The sequence below is a fragment of the Cervus elaphus genome, chromosome 28, assembly GCF_910594005.1.
Source record: "Cervus elaphus chromosome 28, mCerEla1.1, whole genome shotgun sequence".
NCBI lineage: Eukaryota > Metazoa > Chordata > Mammalia > Artiodactyla > Cervidae > Cervus > Cervus elaphus.
Window position 1 is genome coordinate 17,828,059 of NC_057842.1, and position 25,821 is coordinate 17,853,879.

The following is a 25,821-nucleotide window of genomic DNA, read 5'->3' on the forward strand; positions in this document are numbered from 1 at the left end:
CTGAAAGAAATAAATTTGTGTGGGGAGCGGGGAGCTCTGGCATCTTTGAAGAACTCTTCTAACAACAAAAACTTTGTTGTTCTCTGTAGGCCAAACTTTCAGTAAGGACTGTTAGGCACTCAATTGGGAAACCTAAATGCAATGAGAGTAATTGGATCCCGGTGGCAAGGATCAAGTGAAAAAACGCAACAGACAAAAGCAAGGTGGGCAGAGTTACCACAATGAGCATCAGAGTCAAAGTAACAATCAGAATAGTTTGACTCACACAGACCCCTGTGGTTGTCTAATTAAGCTTCTATTCCTAGAAGTAAACAAATAAGTAACCTACTAAATTCTGCTTGATCTGCATCAGCTGAAAAGTTCTAGGTAAAGTACACAGTAGTCTAACCTGAATCATAAAAACAGAAATTCATAGACTCTCAGTCAATTCCCAGTTTAAAGTGGGTTTATAAAACCAGAACCCTTTCATTGTAACGGATGCAGTAAAGTTCCCTTGACAAAAGACCTCAGTTCACTACCATAAATTTATACTCTTAACAATTATCCTAACTGTTCACCAAAGGACACAGGACCTTTTATCAGAGTAATTGCTATGAGGAAAAGGTCATAATCAAGCCTTTCAGAGACTACTGGATAAGGACTCTGAACTGACATTAATTCCAGAACTTAAAATGTTCCACCAGTCAGAATAAACACCTATGGATGTCAGGTGATCATCAGAGTTTTAGCTCAAGTTTGTCCCACAGTGGGCCCAGTGGGTCTCTGAACCCATCCTGTGGATCTTTTTCAGCTCCAGAATTCATAGTCAGTATAAATCTACTCATCAGCTAGCAGAACTCCCACAGTGATTTCTTTACTTGCGGCTATCATAATGGGAAAGATCAGGTGGGAGCCACTAGAACTGCCTGGTTCACATGATGATTGCAATTATACCTAGTGTATCAAATGTGATTACATCACTTGACAAATTAACACATTCACTAGGACCTGATGCACAGCTACTTATCTCCATCTTTATCCATAATCCACCGAAAGCAAGCAAGCAAGATGAACAACACACCTTCCCTGTCCTACTTCAGGTAAGTATCAACTCTCCGGCCCTATGTGATAATTTAGTTTGTAGGGATCTTGATCACCTTTCCCTTCCACAAGATAACACACTAGTCCATTACGTATTCTAATTGGAACTAGTGAGCAAGAAGACATGACTACCTTAGTTAGACTTACTGGCAAGACTTACTTGTATGTCATTGGGTAAAAAATAAATCTGTTCTACCACTTGGGACATATGATCCAGCAGATCCAGTGGTGCTTGCAGAGCTGGAGGCAGATAGGGGTGCTGTTAAGAGACTTTGGTAGACCCCATATATAAATCTCAGTGCAGGCCCACAGGATTTTAGAGTAAAACACTGCCATCCTCTACAGATAATTATTCCTCTTATAAGAACAAGCCCTTGACCTACTACTGGGCCTTAGTAGAGACTGAATGCTTAACCAAGGATCACCAAGTTAACCACGCAACCCGAGCTACCCATCATGAACTGGGTGTTATCTGACCCAGAAAACTATAAGGTTGGACATGCACAACAGTATATGAAATGAAAATGGTTTATGTGTGATCAAGTCTAAGCAGGTCCTGAAGGCACAGGTAAGTTACAGGAAGAAGTAGCCCAAATACTCATGGTTCAAGCTGCTGTTATACTGTCTTCTCTCTCCCAGACCATACCTATGGTCTCCTGGGGAGTTAATCTCCTAAATTAATCTCCTAAGATTAACTGACAGAGGAGAAGTCTTGAGTCTGATTTAGATATGGTTCAAACAATATGCAGACTACACCCAAATGTGGACGGCTGCAGCACTACAAACCTTAGTGGGACATCCCTGAAGGACAGCGTTGAATACAAATTCTCCCAGTAGGCAGAATTTAAGCAATGCACCTGGTTGTTCATTTTACATGAAAGGAGAAATGGCCAGATTCATGATCATATAGCAATTATATATGATCATATAGCAGTTCATGGGCTGTGACCAACAGTTTGGTTGAATGGTCAGGAATTTGGAAAGAAAATGACTGAGAAATTGGTTGGAAGGAAATATAAGAGGTATGATATAAATAAAGGTCTTAGAATAGGGCCAAAAAAGTGAAGATATTTATGTCCCCTGTGAATACTCACCAAACGATGACCTCTACAGAAAGGGATTTTAATAATCAAATGAATGGGATGATGACCCATTTTGTAGATATCAGTTAGTTTCTTTGCTTAGCCACTCCTGTAATCACCAACGAGGTTCATGAATGTAGTGGCTATGGTGGCAGGGATAGAATTTCTGCACAGCCGCAGAAACAAGGACTTCATTCACCAAAGTCAACCTGGCTTTGGTCATCACTGAGGGCCCAATATACTAGCCGCAGAGACAAACACTGAGTCCCTGATATGGTACCATTCAACCAATCAGCCATTTACCTAGTGGTAGATTGATTATGTTGGGTTGCTTCCATCATGGAAGAGACAGTTTTGTTCTTATTGGAATAGTTACTCTGGATGTGGATTTGCCTTCACTTCACACTATGATTTTTGCCAAAACTATCATCCATAGACATACAGACTGTCTTATCCACCCTCATGGTATTCCATACAATATTGCTTCTGATTAAGGAATTCTTCATAGGAAAAGAAGTGTGTCACCTGGTCCACGCTCGTAGAGTTCATTGATCTCACCATATTACCCACCATTCTGAAGCAGCTGGCTCAATAGAATTATGGAATGGCCTTTTTAAGCCAGTTACAGCACTAGCTAGATGGTGTCTGGCAAGGCTAAGACAAGGTTATCCAGAAGGCTATCTGGGCTCTCAACCAGTGACCAATATACAGTGTTGTTTCTTCCATAGCTAGAATCCATGATCTAGGAATCAAGTAATGGAAATGGGAGTGAAACAACCTGCTATTACTCCTAGTGATCCACTAGCAAAAATTTTGCTTCCTCTTTCCAAGACTTGATGCTCTGTTGGCCTGGAGGTCTTATTTCCAAAGGGAGGAATGCTTCCACTGGAAGACACAGTAACGATGTCACTGAACTGAAAGTTAAAACTGCCACTGACCTTTAGGAACTCTTTATGCTTCAGAATCAAAGAAAGGAGTTACTGTGCTGTCTGGGGTGACTGAGTTTGACTACCATGAGAAAACTGGACAATTTGACTACAGTAGAGGTGAGTAACAGTATGTCTGGATACAGGAGATCCTGTAGGGTGTCTCTTAGAATCACCATACTCTGAGATTAAGGTCAGTGGAAAACTACAACAACCTGATTCAGGCAAAACTACTAACGGCCTGCACACTTCAAGCATAAAAGTTTGGGTCATCCCACCAAGAAAAGAATAAAAAACAGTTGAAGAGTTTGTTGAAGCAAAGAGAATACAGACTGGGTAGTGGAAGAAGATTGTTATAAATACCAGCTATGACAATGTGACCAGTAACAGGTCAAGATTATAAATTTCATGAGTATTTCCTTCGTGTGTATACACATGTGTGTACTTTATGTATAATATATTATAATAAAATTTAATAGTAGTTACATATATATCTGTAATACCATATTGTTTTAAGTTCTGTTAATCTTACATCATAGTATTTAAGTTCCAGGACATCAAAGAGAAGAGTAAACATCACTCAAGGGCTTTAGCTCCTCTTCTGGGCAAAGAGTGCATTTTCAGTTGTATGCAAGAGAGTTGTATCACGTTATTGGAATTTAGACCTTGCTATTGCCTTTATTTGGAGACTGAGTATGGTTTAAGGAGATGCATATAGGTGCCAAGTTGACAAGTGGAGGACTTGTGATATTTAATTTTATGTGTCAACTAACTGAGCCATGGCTTACGCAGATACTTATCAAACATTATTCTGGGTATCTTTATGAAGGTGTTGAGAATGAGATTAACATTTGAATCTGTAAACTAAGCAGATTGATTGTCCTCCCTAATGCGAGTCGTCCTCCTTTAAACAGCTGAGTGCTTGAATAGAACAAAAATGCTGATGCCCCTATGAATGAGAGGGAACCAACCCCCTGCCTGACTAAGCCGGAACATTTTTAAAATTTATTTATTTTTATTGGAGGAGCAGCTTCCCTGGTAGCTCAGCTGGTAAAGAATCTATTTGCAACTGTGTCAGGAAGATCAGCTGGAGAAGGGATAGGCTACCCACTCCAGTATTCTTGGGCTTCCCTGGTGGGTCAGCTGGTAAAGAATCCGCCTGCAATGGGGGAAACCCAGGTTCAATCCCTGGGTTGAGAAGATCCTCTGGAGAAGGGAATGGCTACCCACTTCAGTATTCTGGCTTGGAGAATTCCATGAACCATATAGTCCATGGGGTCGCAAAGAAGCAGACACAACTGAATGACTTTCACTTTAATTGGAGGATAATTACAATATTTTGTTGGCTTCTGATGTACATCAACATGAATCTGCCATGTGTATACACGTGTCCCCTCCCTCTTCAACCTCCTTCCCAACTCCTACCCCATGCCACCTCTCTAGGTTGTCACAGAACATGGGATTTGAGCTCAGTGGGTCATACAGCAAATTCCCACTGGCTATGTAATGTACATGTTTCAAAGTTACTCTCAATTCATCCCACCCTCTCCTTCCCCCACTGTGTTCGTAGGTCTATTCTTTATGTCTCCCTTGCTGCCCTGCAGATTGGTTCATCAGTATCCTCTTTCTAGATTCCATATACATGCATTAGTATATGATATTTGTCTTTCTTTCTGACTTACTTCACTCCATATAATAAGCTCTAGGTTCCTCTACCTCATTAGAACTGAGTCAAATGTGTTCCTTTTTATAGCTGAGTAATATTTCAGTGTATATATGTACCAAATCTTCTTTATCCATTCATTTGTTGATGGACATCTAGGTTGCTTCCATGTCCTAGCTATTGTAAATAGTGTTGCAATGAACATTGGGGAACATGTGTCTTTTTAAATTATGATTCCCTCAGGGTATATGCCCAGTCATGGAATTGTTGAGTCATATGGTAGCTTTATTCCTAGCTTTTTAAGGAATCTCCACCTTTTCTCCAGAATGGCTGTTTCAATTTACATTCTGAACAACAGTGCAAGAGGATTCCCTTTTCTCCATACCCTCTCTAAGATTTATTGTTTGTAGAATTTTTGATGATGACCATTCTAACCAGTGTGAGGTAACACCTCATTGTAGATTTGATTTGCATTTCTCTAACAATGGATAAGAAAATGACAATCCACTCCAGTATTCTTGCCTGGAGTATTCCATGGACCAATGAGCCTGGTGGTTACAGTCCATGGGGTCATGAAGAGTCAGACACAACTGAGTGACTGTTTTTTTATACATATTTATATATTATTTTTTGGAGAAGGAAATAGCAACCCACTCCAGTATTCTTGCCTAGAGAATCCCATGGACAGAGGAGCCTGGTGGGCTGCTGTCCATAGGGTAGCACAAAGTTGGAGATGACTAAAGCGACTTAGCATGCATGCAAATAATGAGTGATGTTGAGCACCTTTTCAGGTGTTTATTAGCCATCTGGGTGTCTTCTTTGGAGAAATGTCTATTTAGGTCTTCTGCCCACTTTTTTATTAGATTTTTTGTTTTTCTGGTATTGAGCTGCATGAGCTGCTTGTATATTTTGGAGATTAATCTTTTGTCAGTTGTTTCATTTGCTATTATTTTCTCCCATTCTGAGGGTTGTCTTTTCACCTTGCTTACAGTTCCCTTTGCTGTGCAATAACTTTTAAGTTTAGTTAGGTCCCATTTGTTTACTTTTGTTTTTATTTCCATCACTGTAGGATGTGGGTCAAAGAGAATCTTGCTCTTTGACGTAAATCACAGCAAGATTCTTTCTGAGCTGGAACATTTTTGTTTTCCAACTTTCCAGGATTCAGACTGAACCAATAGCCCTTCTTGGGTATTGAGCCTGCTGCTGGCTTTCAGACTAGAACTTATATCATTAGTTTCCTTGGTTCTTAAATCTTAAAACTAGAGCTCAGACTAGAAATATATATCCACTATTCTGGATGTTCAATTTACTGACTGCAGATCTTGGAACATCTTGGTCTCAATAATTATGTGAACTAATACCTTATTTATATCATATATATCACTTTTTACATAAATGAAAAGGTTAATACAATTAAGATAGCTTTGTTAACATATTAAAACATTTTGAATTTAGAATTAAACTCAATGAGTTTGATATTTTTCCACAAAATATTCTTTTCACTGTCTTCATGATCATGGTTCATGATCTGTAATGTTTCCTAAAAGACTTCATCATTGTACCCAAAGTGTTAATTCAAGATGATGAAACTCATTGTACAAATTTTCATGATGACCCTTAATATTTCCAAATATGTAAAGTAAAACAACTATGCTATATTTATCATTTGGCTGATAACAATTTTAAGACAGCATTGATTGAAAAGCACATTCTGACACCAGAGATATTAAAATATGAAAAAAATTGTGCATCTTAGAATTGTTGAAATGTTGACAGTCCTCAATAAATAAATAAATATTCTTATCAATGATGATGATGAATATCAGCTGGAAGAAATGCCCTTGTGCCTGATGAAGTGTGTTTATATTTGGGAATGGGTGCCTGATATTTGGTGCATTTATGGAGAGGTTAAAAGACTTGTGCAAAATGAATATGAAAACCAATTGTTGGAAGTGTCATCTGATTGCAATTTTAGTTCTACATGTGATAGTGACCAACTTTTCAGATTATCATTGGTACTTCTAAAGCTGGATGTTCCAATACCACACAAGTTAAGCCTTTCACTCTTAACACTAATATTGAACTTATTATCACTGTTTTTCAGTTGCTTGTGGCAGAATTCTTATGGGTAAAATTCTTCGTGGAAAAAAATTATTCTTCTAATTCTAGGATTCCTTTATTCAGGGCTCCCTCCCTATGGGTATGTTCTTTTGCATTGTACACTTACTCATTGTTTTTCTCTATACTCCTTACATTGAAAAATAAGTAAATTCTCCTCTAACAATAAAAACAGACTGGAAAGGATGCTTTTTGGGAATGAACAGAGATCAGTCTGTTGTTTCTGAGATTGCATCCAAGTACTGCACTTTGGACCCTTTTGTTGACTATGATGGCTACTCCATTTCTTCTAAGGGATTCTTGCCCTCATGGTAGATAAAAGGGTCATCTGAGTTAAATTTACCCATTCCAGTCCATTTTAGTTTTCTGACTCCTAAAATGTCAATGTTCACTCTTGCCATCTTCTGTTGACCATTTACATTTGCCTTGATTCCTGGACCTAACATTCCAGGTTTCTACACAATACTGCTCTTTACAGCATCAGACTTTAGTTTCATCACCAGTCACTTTCATAATCGGGTATTGTTTTTGCTTTGGCTCCATCTCTTTATTCTGTCTGGAGTTATTTCTTCACTGATCTCCAGTAGCATGTTGGGCACCTACCAACCTGGGGAGTTCATCTTTCAGTGTCCTATCTTTTTGCCTTTTCATACTGTTCATGGGGCTCTCAAGGCAAGAATACTGAAGTGGTTTGCCATTCCTTTCTCCACTGGACCACGTTTTATCAGAACACAGACATCACCAGATGGTCAATACTGACATCAGATTGATTATATTCTTTGCAGCCAAAGATGGAGAAGCTCTATACAGTCAGCAAAAACAAGACCAGGAGCTGACTTTCACTCAGATCATGAACTCCTTATTGCCAATTTCAGACTTAACTTGAAGAAAGTAGGGAAAACCACTAGACCATTCAGGTATGACCTAAATTAAATCCCTTACAATTATACAGTGGAACTGAGAAATAGATTCAAGGGATTAGACCAGATAGAGTGTCTGGAGCATAATGAACAGAGGTTCGTGACATTGTACAGGAGGCTGGGATCAAGACCATCCCCAAGAAACAGAAATGTAAAAAGCAAAATGGTTGTCTGAGGAGGCCTTAAAAATAGCTGTGAAAAGAAGAGAAGTGAAAGGCAAAGAAGAAAGGAAAGATATACCCTTCTGAATGCAGAGTTCCAAAGAATAGCAAGGAGAGATAAGAAAGCCTTCCTCAGTGATCAATGCAAAGAAATAGAGGAAAACAACAAAATGGGAAAGACTAGCGATCTCTTCATGAAAATTAGAGATACCAAAGGAACATTTCATGCAAAGATGGGCTCAATAGAGGACAGAAATGGTATGGACCTAACAGAAGCAGAAGATATTAAGAAGAGGTGGCAAGAATACACAGAAGAACTGTACAAAAAAGATCTTTACAACTCAGATAATCATGATGGTGTGATCACTCCTCTAGAGCCAGACATCCTAGAATGTGAAGTCAAGTGGGCTTTAGGAAGCATCACTATGAACAAAGCTAGTGGAGGTGATGGAATTCCTGCTGAGTTATTTCAAATCCTAAAAGATGTTTCTGTCAAAGTGCTGCACTCAATACGCCAGCAAATTTGGAAAACTCAGCAGTGGCCACAGGACTGGAGAAGGGAAATGCCAAAGAATGCTCAAACTACTTGCACAATTGCACTCATCTCACACGCTAGCAAAGTAATGCTCAAAATTCTCCAAGCTGGGCTTCAACAGTGCATGAACCATGAACTTCCAGATGTTCAAGCTGGTTTTAGAAAAGGCAGAGGAACCAGAGATCAAAAAACTAACATCCACTGGATCATCGAAAAAGCAAGAGTGTTCCAGAAAAACATCTACATCTGCATTATTGACTATGCCAATGCCTTTGATTGGGTGGATCACAATAAACTGTGGAAAATTCTTAAAGAGATGGTAATACCAGATCAACTGACCTGCCTCTTGAGAAATCTGTATGCAGGTCACAGTTAGAACTGAACGTGGAAAAAGAGACTGGTTCTGAATAGGAAAAGGAGTATGTCAAGGCTGTATATTGTCCCTCTGCTTATTTAACTTATATGCGGAGTACATCATGAGAAACCCTGGGCTGGATGAAGCACAAGCTAGAATCAAGACTCCTAGGAGAAATATCAATAACCTCAGATATGCAGATGACACCACCTTTATGGCAGAAAGCAAAGAACTAAAGAGCCTGTTGATGAAAGTGAAAGAGGAAAGTGGAAAAGTTGGCTTAAAGCTCAACATTCAGAAAACAGATCATGACATCTGGCCCCATCACTTCATGACAAATAGATGGGGAAACAATGGTAACAGTGACAGGCTTTATTTTGGGGGGCTCCAAAATCACTGCAGATGGTGACTGCAGCCATGAAATTAAAAGATGCTTGCTCCTTGGAAGAAAAGTTATGACCAACCTAGACAGTATATTAAAAAGTAGAGACATTACTTTGCCAACAGAGGTCTATTTGGTCAAAGCTATGGTTTTTCCAGTAGTCATGTATGGATGTGAGAGTTAGACAATAAAGAAAGCTGAGCACCAAACAATTGATGCTTTTAAACTCTAGTGTTGGAGAAGACTCTTGAGATACCTTGGACTGCAAGGAGATCCAACCAGTCCATCCTAAAGGAAATCAGTCCTGAATATTCATTGGAAGGACTGATGCTGAAGCTGAAATTCCAATACTGTCGCCACCTGATGCGAAGAACTGACTCATTTGAAAAGATCCTGATGCTGGGAAAGATTGAAGGCAGGGGGAGAAGGGGATGAGAAAGGATGAGATGATTGGATGGTATTACTGACTCAATGGACATGAGTTTGAATAAACTCCGGAGTTGGTGATGGACAGGGAGGCCTGGTGTGCTGCAGTCCACGGGGTTGCAAAGCGTCAGATATGACTAAGCAACTGAACTGAACTGAACTGAAAAGGATAGTACAGAACATCAAAAGAAAGCCATTTAGACCTATTTACTTTTCAGCAAACTGTTAGCATTCCAATTCAAGTAGTCCATATTTATTTTGAAGCTTGTTCAGTTAATGCCATTGTTCTTCTGTTTCCTGCATATGATGTACTTGTGCCAGTGAAGCTGAATCATGCATTTTCCAGATGGCAAAATGTTCTGAAGAAAGTATTGTGGTGGAAGACCTGGCCAGCAGACTCCACCAACTCTTCCTTGTTCAGCTCTACTGGGAATAAATTAGATTAGGCATGGCCTCCAGGAACATATTCAAGGTCAAATTTCTTCTTTAATTCTGCAAAACAACAATTCTGAAGAGAAGGAGTACACTGCATAAGTTCTGCATTGCTTTTCATTGGAAGCTTTTCATTCTCTCATAGAGAATCAGATATGGCTAATAGCAATCCAGAAGAAAATTTTTATTTTTACTTTGTTTCAAATTCTCTAGCAGTTTTGTAAATTGTTTTATTGGAATTACATCATCTTTTATTTCTAACCATCACTTCCAGCTTGGGATCTCTCCCCTTTCTTTGTTTGCTACCTACATACACAGTCACGTACCCAGAGTGAGCATTGTCTTTATTTTTTGTCAGTCCATGTTTATATGAAAGGGAGAATTTCTTCAATCATCATAGGAATTCAAAGATAAGAAGATCTAATTTTTTCCCCTTGAAAAGTGAAAGTGAAAGTTGCTCTTGGTCGTGTCTGACTCTTTGTGACCCCATGGACTAAACAGTCCATGGAATTCTTCAGGCCAGAATATTGGAGTGGGTAACCTTTCCCTTCTCCAGAAGATCTTCCCAACCCAGGGACTGAATCCAGGTCTCCCCCCACTGCAGGTGGATTCTTTACCAGCTGAGCCACAAGGGAAGCCCAAGAATATTGGAGTGGGTAGCCTATCCTGTCTCCTGCGGATCTTCCTGATCCAGGAATCGAACCTGGGTCTCCAGCCTTGTAGGTAGATTCTTTATCAACTGAGCTATAAGGGAATCTGTAATTTTCCCCCTTAGACTGCCTACAATCTTCACATCTGGGGGTTTAAGATTACCTTGGTCTCTGAGAAAAGGAAACCAACATGGGAACCAAAGTCATAGTTCTGAGTATTTCCTGGTAGGTAGGCAGCTCCAGTGATGAATGGGTTACACCCCAAAGGGGAATTGCAGGCCTGCTGCTTCTTTCACTGAAGAATCTACACATGCATTCACTCTTTCGTCTATTTGGGGGAAAGAATTTACTTTGATAGTTCCTGAGATTGCAGAACAAATATACAATTGTTTGTGCTAAGGAATGTACCGTCTGGTAGCTCAGATGGTAAAGAATCTGCCTGCGATGCAGGAGAGCCAGTTTCAATCCCTGGGCTGGAAGAGATCCCCTGGAGAAGGGAATGGCTACCCACGCCAGTATTCTTACCTGGAGAATTCCATGGACAGAGGAGCCTGGTGGGCTACAGTTAATGGGGACAGGACTGAGCGACTAACACTTGCACTTTTCACTTTTTCAGGGGGAGAAAAATATGAAAACAGGGAAATGGAATACAGAGGAGAGCAAAGAAATATTTCAGATACGACAAGGGAAGAAACAGGATATGTAGGCGTGTGATGGAGAGAATAGCCAAATGGTGTTGGGGGACTCATAAAAGATCGAAAAATGAGCTGCTGTCTCTTAAAAAGTGAGACACTGTTTCCCAATCACCTAGTCTAGGATATTCAACCAAAGTTGGGTTGAAGGGATGGGTGGGAGTGAAAGCAGGGGCTGGAAGATTTGAGCAGATCACAAAGACATGAGATTTCCCTACATGTTTCCAGAACTACAATCATTTTATCTGATTTACGGTAATGAGAGAGTGCAGATTTATCTTAAAATAAGGGTAGATCATGAAGTACCAATTATGTGCCATTCTCAGGCATTTTCTGATGGGAACTCTAAAAAGAGTTTGGTTTGGAGAATTTAAAATGCACATACAATAATGATTAGATCCCCATTCTCCTCAGCAAAGGACTTTTTCCTTTTAGCATTAAAACAGCTGAAACATAGTGAGACTATTAATATAATATGTGTAATAACTGAGAGCCAAGAATGAGTAATTTAGGAGTATAGAGGAAAATTTCAAAACCCTTTTCAGTTCCTTTGAACTTTATTTTCTTTCTCTGCCCTGGATGTCACTCATGCCCTCCATGCATGCCTGACAAGTCGCTTCAGTTGTGTCTATTTGCTGCCTCATGAACTGCAGCCCACCAGGCTCCTCTGTCCGTGAGCTTCTCCAGGCAAGAATACTGTAGTGGGTTGCCATGCCCTCATCCAGGGGATCTTCCAGACCCAGTGATTGAACCCATGGGCTGCCCTGATAAGGCATTCTTGGTAAAGAATCCGCCTGCAATGCAGAAGCTCCCAGTTTGATTCCTGGGTCCAGAAGATCCTCTGGAGAAGGGATAAGCCACCCACTCCAGTATTCTTGGGCTCCCCTTGTGGCTCAGTTGGTATAAAGAATCCGCCTGCAGTGTGGGAGACTTGGGTTCAATCCCTGGGTTGGGAAGATCCCCTGGAGAAGGGAAAGGCTACCCCCTCCAGTATTCTGGCCTGGAGAAGGGTCTCAAAGAGTCAGACACAACTAAGGGACTTTCACTTTCACTTTTTCACTCTTATATCTCCTGCATTTACAGGCAGGTTCTTTACCACTAGTCCCACCTGGGAAGCCCCACTCACGCCCTACCCACCTCCAATTTCTGTTCTTCCCTAAACCTTGACAGCTGGACTTCTGCTTCTGCCACAGATTTTCCAGCCTCAGAATGAAGCCCTTTTAAGCTTCCTGCTGGTCCCCATGCCCCTTCTTTTCTGCAGAGCCTTTAGAGTGTTCCATCCTGCTGCTGCATGGCTTCTTGCTGAGGGAACCCTGTAGAGTCATGCCACAGCTTTCTGTACCAATTCCCAGTCCCTGAGTGGAATCTGACTTCAGCTTCTAGCAAAAAGTCAATCTGATTGAGCTAATTTCTCTAACACTCCGTACATTTCTGCAACGTATTTATATGTATAACTCAAATGGATTGCTGGAAGTCTAAGCAATAATGTAAACTGAAGGGAATATATTCAGGCTTTAGGAAGAAACACCCTTAGGAAATGGTGAGCTGGCAGCCTTCAGGCCCACTGGTTGTGCCTCAAACACTGCCCAGTGTGTTTCCCAAAACTGTTGCAGCTCTTCCAAACTCCACTTCACCTGACACATGGAACCCTCAGATTCTTTAAAAGTTCCATATGTATTTTACAGAACCATCTGTGAGAACAGCAGCAGTAGCTGAAGAGCAATTTAAAAAGCAGAGGCCTTGAGATTTCGTTGGTGGTCCAGTGGTTAAGACTCTGTGTTTCCAACGGAAGGGGCATGGGGATCAATCCCTGGGAAGGGAACTAAGATCCCACATGCCTTGAAATGTGGCCAAAAAAGACCATTAAAAAAGCAGTGACCTCACACAGGTAAAAGTAAGAAGGAGGTTACAGGGACTTTATTTGCAATAAAGGTAAAATCTTATCCCCAGAAATAGTAATACTTGTACCACATTCACATTCACATTAGCTTTTCTGGAACTTGACATTAAAGAATACTGGAGTCTGTGGAGGATATAAAAAACTTGTGTATGAATTCATTTATTTGTTTAACATTTTTCCTGTATTATTTTGCTATTGAATTACATAGTGGTTATAGCCTCCGAGACTCAAAGATTTTCATAAAGCTTTAAAAAGCAAAATATCAGTGAGCTCTCTTCTTTTAAAAAGTGATTTATACTTCTTGCCAACATTGTTTATTTGTGTTGTACTATAACAATTTACATAAATTTTCAAAAACCTAATTCATACTTCTAAACAATCACTTCCCAAAACATAATATTAAGTTATTTACATTCACTAAATTATTCCAAAAGCTTTTTAAAAATTACCACATGGTGAATATTAAAATCGTACTATATTTTAAAAATCAGATCATAGTATATGAGAGGTCTAAAAATATTATTTGCTGCAAGAGCTTAAATATATTTGCCATGAAAAATTATTTACCAACTATTTACCAATATTTACCAAATATCTGCTATGTATAGTATTTTCCTTCAATAACAAGAGCTCATTTCACTTGATTTCATTTTTGAGTCAGGAAGGAATATCTTTTAAAGTCTTTCACTGTGCACTTTTAACTGCTATTTCCATTCTTCTTTTTAACCAGAAGAACTATGTTGGCTAGAGTTAAAAATATAGGGTTTCAACCTATCTCTTTCTTCCCATCATCTTTATCCTCAGACTATGAATGAAGTTACTTTTCATAATGAGGGGCTTCACAGATTCACACATAATACATGAACACAATGAACTTCAAATGCTTTAATTTTGATATAATTAAAGTTGTCAGGGATCTGAGAAAGAAATGTGAAAGAGCTCTTGGTTATATAGAAAAGTCATTAGTTAGAAAAGTGTCAGCTGGGCAAGCTGAACTGTGATTGTCCACTTTATGGACATAAAGTGGACAATCACTTTTCATAAATTAATGTCCTTTGGAACTTCAGTAGACCCCTATTTTAATTAAACCTGAGATAACTCTCTATGGATTACAGTGAGTCTTAGTGAACTCCAGCGAACTTTTTCATCTCTTTATATCTCCTTAGAGGGCAATATGTACTTAACACCTAATCTCCAAACTGAACTTCTCATTCTAAATAACCCACAGGTAAACTAGAGTCTGAGAAAGGACAACATGTCCTGTACCAAAAAAGTCACTTCTTCTTGTCTTCCAAATAGCCAGGTCAATCCCAGCAGACACACCTATATTTTTCAGGTTCTGTATTACGGGGTCTTAGTTTCTTGGCAATTTCCTAGGTAAATACAGTCATTATGTTCTTAGTAGAATAGAAAGAATCCAAGACTTGGAGTTGAGGAGGCCTGGGTTTAAATCCAGGCCCTGATATTTAATAGCAGATTGTTGTTGTTTAGTCACTAAGTCATGTCCAACTCCTTGGAACCACATGAGCCCACCAGCCTCCTCTGTCCATGGGATTTCCCAGGCAAGAATATTGGAGTGGCTTGCCATTTCCTTCCCCAGGGGATCTTCCTGACCCAGGGACTGAACCCGTGTCTCCTGCACTGGCAGGTGGGTTCTTTACCACTAAGCCATCTGGGAAGCCAGAGGCAGCCAGAGGCTGGCTATGGTGATGGCAGTAGAAGTAATAGCAGCAGAAGTAATCACAGTAGGTGGTGGTGAGACAGCAGTAATAGTAACTGGTATCAGGCTTAAAAATAGTAGAGGTGGAAGAGAAAAAAACACAGTTGGCCATTTTCTTATGCTGGAACATAGTAAGAGTCTCTTAGCTATCTAAAAAAGGGGGACACAAAGTTCTACAGAGTTATTATGGTCCATGTCTTGAGAAGACATCATAATTGGGAAAATGAATATGGATTGAGGTTGTCAGGGATTCGAGAAAGAAATGTGAAAGAACTCTTGGTTATATAGAAAAGTCATTAGTTAGAAAAGTGTCAGCTGGGCAAGCTGAACTGTGAGATGTTTGCTTAGTTATCTTACATTGTGGACCTCCACAATAAGTCCTGGGTGTTGATAAATTTGATCTGCTGGGACTCATGCCTGTCTTGCTGACATTTTTATATCCCTTAGGTAGATGAGAAAAGGACACAGTAGACCCACCTTTTCAAGCATTAATAAGTAGTCAAAGAAAACCAGGTGAAACAAAATGAGGAACTCTGAAGTGCTAAACCAGCCTTGATTGACACTGAGAACCCCTATTTATAACTGAAGTACATCATTTAAAAGTATACCTACCTCCATCCTTAAAAGATTCCATCTGACAAAAAATGCCTAATTCAGTCACTCTTCCTTGGCTCATTAAGAATGCTAGAAAACTCTAATGAATATGATTGAGTTTAATGGCACTCTTAAAGACACACTTGCATAAATTGTATTCCTATAACCTAACTGAAAATTGTTGTCTGTGATTTCAAGGAGTTTGATTGGAAAATTCAGGAAGCAGGACTTGATTTTGGTAGGTTATTGATTGGTTTAACTTGTTATTGGTTAACTTGATTGATTTAACTTGGTTATTGTTTGGTTTAACTTGATTATTGGTTGGTTTAACTTACCACAAATAAGCATTTCTCTTTAGATATAACATCTCACTCCTTTTTCTTATTGCAAAATTATCTGTTTGAACAATATCAAGTAGTCAATAACTTGGAAGCTTTGCATCTTAATCATATCTTCATATAATATTGGAAGTTCATTTTCAAGTTGTTTTACTATCTTTTTAATTGCTATTCTCTTTGTTCTAATTTGAGAGGAAAACAGGAAGTTTTGTAAATGTGTGGTCCTTACCCTCTCAGTTACCCCATACCACTTATGTTTTCAGCCTTCCCTCTACCCTCGTTGTCTCCTTTAACACACGTGAACACTCATACCCACTTACAGGCAGACCCCTCTATTTGCCTCCCCTTATCTCTGCCTCTCTCTGTTCCTGGTATCCTTACTCTCCATTTCTTCTTATGCTCTCATGTGTTGAAATTACAACCATGTCCTCACTTCCATTTTGTTTATAAATCCACCTCAATAATATCTTGACTCTAGTATTTCTCTGTATCTACTTTTATTGAAGTTACCACCAATCATTGAATCATTTATTACATATGCTGATTGTAATTTGTAGTAGCTACAATGGATGTAAAAAATGAATTGATATTGTTTTTTACCTCAGTGAATTTGTAGTGCAATAAGTAATGTTAACTTCTCTTCGTTTCTATCTGGTCCACCACCTATGCCCAAGTTCTGTCCTTGATGTTTTATATTATATTTCCTTGAACAGACTTACGCTGAGTGTCTACTGTGAGTCTAAGCATGTTAAGAAATAAATGGGTTGTATCTTACTCCTCATACTCCTGCTCTGAGCCTAGTCTGGCTTCCTACTTGCTGATCCCTGGTTTCTCTGTTTTTCTGAGCAGATTGCTCAGAGCATGACTGGGCTGGCTGATGCTGCTTTTATAATTTCTGAGGAACATATTTCTCATACTTGTCAAGGGTGCTAGGGCTTCTGTTGACAAGCAAACATTGTGAAACAGATTAAAAAGCAGGTGGAAGGGGTTGTTATGCTGTATATTTACTTCAGAGCACAAACAATCCCGTTTGAGCAGAAATTTTTGTTATAAATAATGTGTGGAGTCTCAACCTGCTACCAATTTGGAAGCACTAGAGGGCAAGAAACAGAAGAATTAAAAATATGGCTGGGTGTATAAAATAATTTAAAGCAAATTAGAGAATGATGCATAATTAGCTTTTTTACTCCTTTCACATCAGATTTTAAACCTAAGACAGTAAAGCTGTTCTTGACTTATAACCATGTTGTAAGTCCCTTAAAGATTGGTTCTGGTTACTACTCTGCTTTTTGAAGACTTGCCATGTCCACATAATCAATTGATTTCAGTGGAAATGTAAGAAAATAGTGAATAAGAGTAAACTTTTTCCTCATAGCTTTATATTATTTTGAAACAAATTAACTGCATATTTTTTAATTTATAGGTTAGTCTAATTTTTGTGCAAAGATTTTAGAGCAAAATTACCTAGCTCAAGTCTTTCTACCTCCTGCCTAGAATATCAATTCTAGGACCCAAGCTTCCCAGAAGCCATTAGGTTACACCTTTCCACTACATTGATTTAGTAAATAATGAATTACAGTGTGGTGAATTTTTGCCAAGCCACCAAATTGCAGTGCTTAGATATTGAGGTTACTGGTGAGAATTTTGAATTTATAGCTTAACATTGTTATTAAATAGTGATGATAGTATAGTAAAATCTGTTTTATGATTTTGTTGTGGTTCAGTCGCTAAGTCATGTCCAAAATTTTGCCACCCCATGAACTGCAGGACACCAGGCTTCCCTGTCCTAAACCATCTCCTGGAGTTTGTTTAAACTCATCTCCATTGAGTTAGTGATGTCATCCAAACATCTCATCTTCTGTCCCTCTTCTCCTCTTGCCATCAGTTTCTCATAGCAACAAGGCTCTTCACATCAGGTGGCCAAAGGACTTGTCCTTCAACTTCAGCATCAGTCCTTCCAATGAATACTCAGGGTTGATTTCCTTTAGGAGTGACTGACTTGATCTCCTAGCTGTCCAAGGGACTCTCAAGCGTCTTCTCCAGTGCCACAATTCAAAAACATCAATTTTTTGGTGTTCAGCCTTCCTTATGGTCCAACTCCCACATTTGTACATGACTATTGGAAAAACCATAGCTTTGACTATATCGATCTTTGCTGGAAAAGTGATGTCTCTGCTTTTTAAAATGCTGTCTAGTTTTGTCAGCTTTTCTTCCAAGGTACAAGCATCTTTTCTCAGTTGCAGTGACCACCCACAGTGATTTTGGATTACTGAATAGTAATTCTAGGATTATCTCTCAGCCCTTTAAACTTTACTTCTCTTGTCTAAAAACTGAAAGGTGGAGTCCCGTGGTGGCTCATTGGTGAAGAGTCCACCGCCAAGGCAGGGAACACTGGTTTGATCCCTGGTCTGGGAAGAGCCCACATGCGCAGAGAAACTAGACCTGGAAACCACAATTATTGAGACTGTGCTTTAGAGCCCACACACTACTGACCCTTCTAACACTGCTAAAGCCTGCTTTCCCCACAGTCCATTCTCCACAAAAAGGGGAGCCACTGCAGTGAGAAGCCTGTACACCCCATCTGGAGAGTAGCCCCCACTCACTGCAACCAGAGAAAAGTCTGTCCACAGCAATGAAGACCCACTACAGCCATAAATAAATATGTAATAAAACTGAAAGGAGCGACTATCTGTTAAGAGGTTTATTTCTATTTATGTTTAAATACCCTGTATGTTATAAACTAATAATCTGGAAAAAGACAATGAAAGTAGATGAATTAGAGAAATGAAGAAAAGAATAACAAATTATGTCACTTATAAAAATTGTTAAAGGATCAGGTATTTGAATCAAATTTCTATAAAAGTATCTGAACCCTTGCTCTTAATTTTTATATTTAACTGACAAAAATGATGAATAGACCATGAGCTGGTACTGATCTTCACCATACTTTGAAGAGCTGACATTAATATGGTCAGTTTTAATGTTCCCTCAGAGTTAACATTTTATGATATTATTACATTAGTGAGCAAACATGGATTTGAAAGACCTATAAGCAATTTTTAAATTTTGAAGCAATATTTTTTGTTTTAAAATGTTTCTCCTGGAAGATTGATTTTAAGTATTAAATGGAGGGAAAGACACGCTTTGTAAAAAGAGAAAGGAAAGAAATTATGGCAAGGGACTACTATCAGTTTAACCAATATCTTACCTTAACACTTCTTACTTTCTTTAGTAGCACAAACATATTTTTCTTCAAGGTGGTGGTGAACCTCATTGCAGTTAGATGTGATTGATAATAACAAAATAAAAGTCACTCAATAAGGCCCCTGAAATCTTTAAAGAGATTTCAAAGAAACTTACTCAACTAGAAGTGCTTTTTTCCCCCATTACTCTTCCCCTAAATTCTTCCTGAAAGATGAACAAGATGTCTAGAGTTCTAGCAGCCATCTTGCACCCTCAAAGGTGAAATACATAAAGAACAGCAAGGCAAACAGTCAGAGGAAACCTGGCACATTAATGGTTTCAGGAGAGCCTTCTTTTTGACATTTTTCCCCACAAGAGAATGAACCCCTAAACTGTTGAAGTGCTGTAGTTGGCTGTGACAAGTAACCAAATGCAATTCTAAGTGGCTGCAGGAACTAATATTTATTTCCCAACTTTTACTCTTGCTCCAAGAATTGTTTAAACTCATAGAATTTCTATGGGTTTGGCTTTACATGAAAATAAAATTGAGGCTGGTCATCTTGGAGGGAATTGTTCTTACTGAGGGTGTATTCTAGATTGAAAATGACAGTATTTGCTGAAGAATGGAATATTCAAGAATGTTGAGATATTTTATTTGAGGAATTCAGTGGATAAGTGTACCTTGACTGAGGGAAGTCTGTGAGACCAATTTGAGTTGGCTAACATGAGTTTGATTGTGGCCACATTACCCTCAAGATACATGTTAAAATATCCAAGAGATGTCAAGCGGGCAGTAGATAACACGAAACTGGGGTAGACCAGGACAATGAGTTTTCGGAGATGTTTTACATAGATGATATCAAAATCATGTGATTGTGCAAAACCACACAGGAATGGTACATAAAAACACAAAGAAGAAAATTAAGGAGTGCTCAGTAAGATCAAAGGAAAACTATGAAATATCATGTCATACATGCCAATGGGAAAAAAAAAAAGAGGAAGTGGTTAGTTGAATCAAGTAATCTAAGAGCAGAAAAGTGACCATTTAGATGAAGCAATCTAACTGCCATTTCTAACTTTGTTCTGTCTTCATAAGATGGCTGCCAAGTTTCTTGTCTTTTTTTAAGATATAATTGACATGAACCATTGGAAAAATTTAAGGTGTAAAAGATGTTGATTTGATACACATGTATTGCAATGACCATATGTGTGTGTGCTCAGTCATGTCCAGTACTTTGCGACCTCATGGACTGTAGCCTAACAGGCTCCTCTGTCCATAGAATTTTCCAGCAAGAGTACTGAAGTTGGTTGCCATTTCCTACTCCAAATAGCATTAGTGAACCTTTCCATTACATCACATAATTATCTTTTCGTGTTGTGATGAGGACATTTAAGCGTGGTCTCTTAGCAACTTTCAGTATGTTAATATAATGTGCCATAATGTTAACTATAGTCACAATGCTGTGCATTAGATCCCTAGAACTTATTCATCTTCTGAGTACAAGTTTGTGCTCTTTAGCAACATTTCCCCGTATCTCCCAGCCCCCAGGTCCTAATAAACACCATTTCACTCTGTTTTGTTTTGTTTTTTTCTTTTTAAGATTCCACATATAAGTGACAATTTTGTCAATAAGGTCTTAGAGTAATGGTGACAGAAACCTGAACAGAAAAGATGAAGGAAATAATATTAGGTAAGATATTTACCCTTTCAAAAAGAATGCCAGGATGAGGCATAGACAAAGGGGACAGTGTCTAGAATAGAAAATGCTCTTCCCGTTGCAATTAGAAAAATCCCACATCTCTTATGTAGTCCTATCAGGCCTTACATGGTCCACTGTCCCTACCTTTCTGAATTATCTCCTAATAATAGCCTCTGTCTCTTGCCTTTTTCTCAAGCAAAAAAAAAAAAAAAAAAAAAAAAGACCTTCTCATTATCCCTTGAGATCTTCAGAAAACATTTTTCTTTCTTCCTACCATAGAGTCTGTGTACTTACTATTCTTCTGTTTCTTTTGCCTGGAATGCTTTCCAATTGATTCCATATGACTGGTTCTTTTTGTCATTACTACTTCAACTCAAATGTCATCGCCAGGGAGGGACTACCTAATTATCACCCTTAAAGGGGCACAGACATTATCCTGTCACCCTGCTTTTCTTCCCTTATAAATATAAAATTCATGCCTTTGCCTGTCTTGCTACTCACAATGAATCGTGAACTTCATAAGAGCAAGGAGCCTTGGCTCTGTTGTATGCACACGGTTGTTTAGTGTTTCTCCAGTACCTGGCACATAGTAGAAATTCAATTAACAGTGTTGAGTAAATGGATAAATGGAAGCAAATGCCAACCAACTGGTAAATGTAGTTAAGGTCTCTTCAACTGTGAAGAAGACAGAAAAACATTCAGAAGCTTTCAAGAACTCAGGGAAAGCAGCACTCAGGAGTAGTTCTTTGGAACATGAAAGCGAACAAACAAAACTGATAATGAAAGAAAACCAAATAAAAGATAAATCTAATAAAAAAAAATTCTGAAATGGAGAAGTCATAGCAAAATGGATTCATAGTATATTTTAGATTAGTACAAAATTAAACAACTGTGGGTATTATGGTTACACGGGAGAATGTAAAATTTAAAACACATCCATGTCAAAGAGAATAGGAGGTGTGGGGAAGGAAAATTAGAAGAGGCTTAAATGGGGCATTGTCTCATCTTTTTAGCAGGGTAGTCAACTGATTCTTTCATTGAAATGCACAGGTTAGAAGAGCCAGCAGCTTTTATGCTTTTCATAATCTTTCAGTTGACTTTAGAAGGATATTTTAGGGTTTACTGACTTTTTTCGGAAGGAAAAAATCATTTGAAGTTTAGCAATTCCTTTCATAACTTTTCTTTGCTTAAATTCAAGGAAAAATTAAAAGAATATAACTTATGATTCTGTTTTTCTTAAAATATATTATATTTTACATGGTCTATTATATCATGCTGCATATGTTTGTGTAGATATATAGATAGGTTGAGTGTGAGAGTGGTGGGAGCGAGAGAGGTTCTGAATGAAATCACATTATCACCCATTTCTATTTCTAGGTTATAAAATGTGGAGTGGTTTTTAAAAATCATTCTTATCACTTTGTATGGGCTTCCCTCATAGCTCAGTTGGTAAAGAATCCACCTGCAATTCAGGAGACCCCGGTTTGATTCCTGGGTTGGGAAGATCTGCTAGAGAAGAGAAAGGCTACCCACTCTAGTATTCCAGCCTGGAGAATTCCATGGACTGTATAGTCTATGGGGTCACAAAGAGTGGACACAACTGAGTGACTTCCACTGATCACTTTATATATTTCTTAAATATTTATTATAAGCATACCTAATTTTTATAAAATAATAAAACCACTAATCTAAAAAAATAAAACTTATGAGCGCAATTTTTCTGAAAGTATTCAAAATAGTTGGAGATATTGGTTCTTCAGATTTCATAAGCAACCAGATCAAATATATCTTTCAAAAGCCAAATGTTTTTATATTTAGGTAAAGAATCCCACAAGCATTTTCATTATTTCTAATGATATTTAACTGATTTGATGACAGTCTAAAACTACTACCTAATTATTTAAAAATATGCAAAAGTGTTTACATACTCATCTTTACCGTTAATATTTTGGGCTCTATGGAATAGGAACATGACAGTAGTAAATAACACTTTAATCTATTTTATTTCCTCCAAAATGAAGTGAAATAACTGCCCTATCAATTGTTTCTTTTTGAACTTCTTGCAAAAGAAGAGAATTTATCACCTATTGAAAGATCATTGAAAGAGAAGAAAATTGAAAGAGATAGAAATATAACTTTAGCTTTTTCTCACTTGTTTAGTTTTTATTACAAACTACTTGACTAACAACTGAGAAGAAATGTGTTATTAAATGTCTTTTTCAGCAACGGTACAAATTCTATTGATTAAACAAAATACTAAGTCAAAAAAAAAAGAAAGAAAAGAATGCTACTGGGGAGAGAGATTGCACTTTTTCTACTCTCTGTCATGTGGATGAGGGAACATTTTGTTCCTGATATGCATTTTTAAATCCCTTTGGCAATCATCCTGTGTGGGCAACCTACCAAAATTCAAACATTTTATGGTCTTCGATACTCCAAAAGAAATAGATTCCTTTAAACTATTATGTTTTTCAAAAGAGGTTGCCTTTCCACAGCCTCCTGCTTGGCTCTGGATGAAGTTAAAACAAAATAAAGGGGAAGAGAATTTAGGACGACTGATGTGATGCACCTATTAAAACCAAACCAGACGGTCCCCTGCCGGCTTTCTAGTCCATGTGGTTCATCATCAGATTATTTTGCTCTCCAGCCTAAAATCTTCCTATTGCTTCTCCTGGCTTTTACAATAGAGTCAAATCTTACCAGAACCTACAGAGCACTATGCCATTTGGCCCTGACTAATTTTCCTACATCGCCTTTTATAGCCTGTTTCACTAGAGCCCAACTGCTTAGTTTTCTTCCTCTTCCTCAAATGGCCAGTCTGTTTCTGCCCCTAGCTTTTCACACCCAGGATCCCCTCTGTTTGGAGCAGGTTCCCTCAATCTCCACATGCCTAACTGCTTTGCATATATCAGGTTTTGGAATAGATATGCCTCTTCAAGGATGACTTTTCTATCTCTATACCTAAAATACCGCATTCTCCAGTTATTCTTCCCACATTCCACTACCTGTCTTTATTTTCTTCACAAGTCTGAAAACCATTTGAAATGTTACCATTTTTAACATTTGTCTACATGTTTTCATGCTGCCTTCCCCCAATAGAAAAGAAGCTCCAGGATGATAAGGACTCTGCTTGTATTGTTTACTTACCACCTGGTATGTGCTCAGCAGATAAATGAATGGGAAAAAATCCAGAAAAATCAAACAACTTTTCTGTAAATCTTAACTTGAAAATGCTTTCTGAAAGTCCAAGGAGTTATCACCCTAAGGTGTTATATGTATAAAGTTATATATTGGCTTGTAGCTAATTTTATGAAACATATATGTGTTAAGATAAAGTTTTTCAACCTACTGTTACTTATCTCTAACGCCCTTTGATTACTATAAACATTTCTTTATTTGCTATATACATGTCATTGATTGAACATGTTTAACTATAAATTCTATGTACCATTTTTACAATTACTTAACATGTCAATGATATTAAAGAAAATATAAATACTACCCCAAGGTATATTGGCTATTAACAAATAATATGATTAAAAGCAAACGTTGAAATGGAAAGCACAAGAGGAAAAGGACATACATAGTAATGTTTCTATTTTGTCTTACTATGCACACATGTACGTGAGTGCTAAGTCGCCTCAGTTGTATACGAATCTATGTGACCATATGGACTGTAGCCTGCCAGACTCCCCTGCCCATGGTATTCTTGAGGCAAGAATACTGGAGTGGGTTGCCATGCCCTCCTCCAGGTACTATGCATATACTTTCAGATAAATAAACATATATCTATACACACACACATATATATACATATATACAGACCTATGAAAATTACATGAGAGGATCATCAAATGTAATCAAGTGATTTAAGATAAAAAAATACTAACATTTTTGTTATCTAGTCTGGGTTTTTAATGTTTTATCTTTAAATATCTAGATAATTTTAAATTACACCAAAAGCAGTGTTATAGGATAAAGAAAACAAATCAGCTCCTTTTCTGACATAGAGATGTTCTGTATATTAGTTACAAAAGTAATCACTAAGTATCTTTTAAGGAGAAGGCAGAGGGACCCCACTCCAGTACTCTTGCCTGGAAAATCTCATGGACAGAGGAGCCTAGTAGGCTGCAGTCTATGGGGTCGCTAAGAGTTGGACATGACTGATTGACTTCACTTTCACTTTTCACTTTCATGCATTGGAGAAGGAAATGGCAACCCACTCCAGTACTCTTGCCTGGAGAATCCCAGGGATGGGGGAGCCTGGTGGGCTGCCGTCTATGGGGTCGCACAGAGTCGGACACGACTGATGCAACTTAGCAGCAGCAGCAACAATGTTGAGTTAGTACAGTGTGATAGTGACACTCAATGGTGTCAGTAATTGAGATATAAAATGGAAAAGATAAGCATTTAACTTGACCCTATTTGCAGTAATCTACAGAGCACAAGATTGCTTCTTATTTTCCCCCTCTATCCTCTAATACCTTGAGGAACTCAGAAGATTAAACCAAAGGAAGATACTAGGGAACCAAACTGAAGTCAAATATAGTCTCTGCAGGAGTGAGCTAAAAGAATAATATGTTGTGGCCTCTCAAAGCCAGTCTTAATGATTTTTGTATCCTTTTTAATAAGAATGATGGAGTTTATCCTTTATAATTCTGTCTTTCTGTGTCTTCGCTTCTAATGTCAACTCCACTAGTTCCCAATCCAACCAGTCTTTGCAAAAATGGGGCATATGGTCCAGATGGAGGCATGGCTCCTTCCTTTTACCCAGAATTTGAGTAGACGGAAGAAGTAGACAGAATTGCCTCTGCTCCTCCAGGTTTCTGCTTGAGAGGGACTGGTCATCTGCCTCTTGAGCTCTGCATTGCCCTCACACACATCTTTACATCAAGACTGATTCCATGCCCTGAAGTCTCTGGCCAAGTTCAGCTGACAAGCCCAGCAAGAGTTCACCACTATTG

At 38.4% G+C, this 25,821-nt stretch overlaps 1 long non-coding RNA gene across 1 annotated transcript; it reads left to right on the top strand.

Annotated features, from left to right (window-relative positions):
• The first annotated feature begins 3,346 nt into the window (after positions 1-3,346).
• On the top strand, positions 3,347-18,391 carry LOC122685575. Its single transcript, XR_006338450.1, has 3 exons — positions 3,347-3,356; positions 8,915-8,917; positions 18,318-18,391. It is a non-coding gene; the product is annotated as an uncharacterized LOC122685575 (long non-coding RNA).
• The last annotated feature ends 7,430 nt before the right edge of the window (positions 18,392-25,821 follow it).